The sequence below is a fragment of the Echinops telfairi genome, unplaced genomic scaffold, assembly GCF_000313985.2.
Source record: "Echinops telfairi isolate 266 unplaced genomic scaffold, ASM31398v2 ScPeMD7_7469;HRSCAF=8507_1, whole genome shotgun sequence".
NCBI lineage: Eukaryota > Metazoa > Chordata > Mammalia > Afrosoricida > Tenrecidae > Echinops > Echinops telfairi.
The window spans coordinates 51,817,295-51,821,582 of record NW_022111373.1 but is presented as its reverse complement, the minus strand read 5'-3'; the positions used below and the strand labels follow the sequence as shown (position 1 = coordinate 51,821,582).

Below are 4,288 nucleotides of genomic sequence, written 5' to 3'. Positions count from 1 at the left end.
AACTGATTGGAAGCTCAATTTAAAAACACCTACTTCATCCCATAAAGTATTTCAGTTTGCAAGCTTTAAGCAGCAGATTCATGCATAAGCAAATCCCAACACAGCCTCTCTGTTATCCATATTTGTAAGCCAAAGGAGTGGAATAACTCAGTCCATCAAAAACACACAACACAAATTAAGATGATATGAAATGAATGATGTCTGTGCTGATGTTGATGGATCCTGGCTGGTATCTGAGAATACCAGAAATATGTTTACCTGCATTTCACTGATTATGCAAAAAAGATATTCAACTATGTGAATCATAAATAATTGCGAAAAATGAGAATCCCAAAAAATTTCATTGTGCTCATGTGGTACCTGTACATAGTGGTTTAGACAGAAAAGGGGGGTATTACATAGTTTACAGTCAGGAAAGAGGTACATCAGTGGTGCATCCTCTCACCATACTTATTCAATCTGAATGCGGAGCAAATGCGCCATCTGTCAGTTTGTTGTACTGTGGTGGCTTGTGCACTTCTGTGATACTGGAACCTATGCCACTTCAAGCACCAGCAGGGTCACCCAATATAAACAGGTTTCTGTGGAGCTTCCAGACCAAGAACAGATGAGGGAGAAGGAATAGACGGTCCACTTCTGAGGGGGTTAACCCCTGAAAACTGTAGGAATAGCAGCAAAACCTTATCAAAGATAGTGCTGGAGGATGAGCCCTCCCATGGGAAGGCACTCCACCCATGGCTGGGAAGAGGAGCTTCTTCAAAGTCAACTTGAATAGAATGATGTGGATGGAGCGAAGCTTTTGGAACCTTCATTTGCTGAAGGGGAATGACTCAAAATGAGAAAAAAATGGCTGTAATATCTATTACTAATCATAATGTGCAATGTGCAGAGTAGGAATCATTGGCAAATTGGAAGTCATCAAAAATGCAACAAAGCACAAAGATCTATATCCTGGGCATTAATGAGTGAAATGGGCTGATATAGCCACTTTGAATCATGAGATCTCTGTCTGTGGTAGGAAAAATCTCTATGCCTATAAGAAAATCCAGTTAATACAATTATTCTTAAAATGTTTGCATCTAGTACTAAAGCTACTGATGAAGAAATTGAAGAATTCTACTGACTTCTTCAATCTGAAATTGATCAAACATGCAATCAAGATGCATTGATAATTACTGGTGCAAAAATTGCAAAGAGGAAGAGATAGTATTTGGAAAATATGGTCTGGGTGATAGAAATAAAGTTGGAGATCACATGTAGAATATGGCAAGGCCAGAAACTTCTTCACTGCAAAAACCTTGTCTCAACAACACGAACAGCGATGGATACATGGACCTCACCAACTGGAATACACAGGAATCAAATTGAATATATTCATGGGAAGAGATGATGGGGAAGCTCAGTATTAGAAGCCAAAATGAGACTGGGTCAATTGTGGAACAATCAATCAATTGCTCATTTATAAGTTCTGGTTGAAGCTGAAGAAAATTAAAACAAATTCACAAAAGCCAAAGTATGACCTTGCATCTATCCCACTTGAATTTCAAGAACAGGTTTGACACATTGAACACAAATAAGAGAAGATCTCTCTCTCTCTCTCTCTCTCTCTCACACACACACACACACACACACACACACACACAAAGACCCAGTGAACTGTGACTTCAAAAATATTATACAAGAAGAAAGCAAAGGGTCATTTAAAAGACAAGAAAGAAAGAAACAAACAAGCAAACAAAAGATCAAAATGGATGCCAAGAGAGACTCAGAAACTTGCTTTTGATAATACAGTAGCTAAAGCAAAGGGAACAAAATGATGATTGAACAGAAGATTTCCAAAGGCAACTTGAGAAGATAAAGTATTACAAGTATGCAAAGACCTAGAGTTAGGAAGTCAAAAAAAGAAACATTCCCAGTACAGCTCAAGCTAAAAGAACTGAAGAAAAATTCAAGCCTTGAGTTCCAATACTGAAGGATTCTATGGGACAAATCATGGCATTAGGTAAATCTGCTGCACGAGACCTTGTTAAAGTGTTGAAAAGCAAGGATGTTACTTTGAGGACTAAGGTGCACTTGACCCAGGCGGTGGTATTTTCAGTGGCCTCAAATGCACGTGAAAGTTGAAAGAAGGAATAAGGAAGAATGAAGATGAACAAATGCATTTGAATTGGTGAAGAATATTGGAAGTACCGTGAGTGTTACAGCTCTTTTAGAATTTGTCTAGCAGGTTTTCTGTTTGTTTTTTCTGGAACCTCCCCGCCCCCCCCTCCCCCGCACACACACACAGAGAAGTGCTATGGACTGCTAAGAGAACAAACAAATCTGTCTTGGACTAAATACAGCCAGAGTGCATCTTAGAGGCAAAGATGGTGAAATTTTGCTTCAAGTACTGTGGATGTGTTGTCAGGAGAGACCAGTTCCCAAGAAAGACATCATACTTGGTAAAGTAGAGGGACAGTGAAAGAGAGGGAGACCTTCAACAAGAGGAAGACCTTCAACAAGACCGACACAGTGGCTGCATAGACGGGCTTAAACACAAGAAGTCTTGTACGGATCATGCAGGACGAGGGAATGTTTCATTCTGTTGTTCACAGAGTCCCTGTGGGTTGGAACTGAGTTGATGGTACTACTCACAACACCATGGGCAGAAGATTGAACGATGTAGGAACATCAAAAGAAGATGGAAGAAACGCAGAGGGTCACTGGACTGAAAACACTGATTGACATTCGAACATTTCAAGAGGTAGCATCATGAAACAGTGAGATGGAAGACACTAACGAAAAACAAGGCTTGGGAATTGACAGAATACCAATTGAAATGTTGCAACCAGCTGATGAAGCACTCATTTGTCTATGGCAAGAAATGTGAAGATAATTACCTTCCCACTGACTGGAAGAGATCTGTATTTGCACCCATCCCAAAGGAAGGCGCTCCCACAGAATAAGGAAACAATCTAATGATATCATTAATATCACATGCAAGTAAAATTTTGCTGAAGACCATTCAACAATGTTTGCAGCAGTATGTCTACAAGGAGCTGCCAGAATTTCAAGCTGGATTCAGAAGAGGGTGTGACATGAGGCATATCATTGTTGGCAAAGGCGTTCAACTGTGTAACTTATAACAAACTATTATGTGAAAATGGTGTGGAGGGAAGAGGGGGCCATATCTGGCCTCCTTGGCCTTCCCTATTTCCACGAGACAGGGAATAAGACATGCCTCCACTCTTCATCTTTCTTTACCTTTTCAGACACCAACCATTCCTCCTGTGGCACTCTCTCTATGCAGGCTGAATGATTCATTGAAATGGCCACCCAGGAGGCTCTGATGATACTCGCAATCAAGAGGGCTTACAATGAGAGCCCTGGTGGCGCAGTGGTCACACCTTGGGCTGCTAACACCAAGGTCTGCAGTCAAAACCCATCAGCCACTCCTTGGCGTTGGAAACCCACTGGGACAGTTTCACCCTATTCCTAGGGTCATTTTGAGTCAGAATTGACTGAATAGCAGTGAGGGTTTTTTGTTTTGTTTTGTTTTGTTTTGTTTTACTAGATGAGTTCATAAGTCAGGATCAGTAAAGAGTAAGAATACAGTTGCTGGTCCATATCCACACCTTTCCTTAGCCAGCAGCCAAGTTGCTCTCTGCACCTCAGCCTTTCAGCCACGGGGCCCCTTGGCTTCTGCCTCAATGAGCCAGAAAGCCTGCCTGTCACTGTCACTCTGTTTCACAGTTCCATAGTGCCGGCACTCCTCCTCTGTTCTATCTCCTGGTTTTCTTGTCTCACCTGGCTCCTTTTCTCTGTTCTGTAGTCTCCATGTAGTCTCCTTTTCTCTGTTCTGTAGTCTCCTTTTCTCTGTTCTGTAGTATGGTGCCTCTGGCCTGGGTCACTGCTATTTCAGACTAGGGTCTCTAACAGCCTCCTAACACACACCTCCCATTGTCCTGGGCTTTCTCTCTGCATTTGAGATGGCTTTTAGATGCAGAGGGAGGTGTGGTTTTTGCCATTCAGTCGATCATATTGTTATTGTTGTTGTCCAATGCCATCAAGTTGGTTCCTCTCCATGGCAACCCTGTGCACAACAGGTCCCACACTGTCAGGGCTTGTGCCACTTCACATGTCTGCCTATGCTTGAGTCCACTGCTGCAGCCACCATGTCAATGCATCTCCTTGAGGGCCTTCCTCCTTTACAAGCATGATGTCCTTCATCAGGGACTGGTCTCTCGGGACCACGTGTCCAAAGTACTTGAGACAAAGTCTCACCAACCTTGAGTCTAGGGGGCCCTCC

At 42.4% G+C, this 4,288-nt stretch overlaps 1 non-coding gene across 1 annotated transcript; it reads left to right on the top strand.

Moving 5' to 3' along the window:
• The first annotated feature begins 2,193 nt into the window (after window positions 1–2,193).
• LOC115873857 lies at window positions 2,194–2,256 on the top strand. Its single transcript, XR_004048637.1, has one exon. It is a non-coding gene; the product is annotated as a U7 small nuclear RNA (small nuclear RNA).
• Window positions 2,257–4,288: the final 2,032 nt, after the last annotated feature.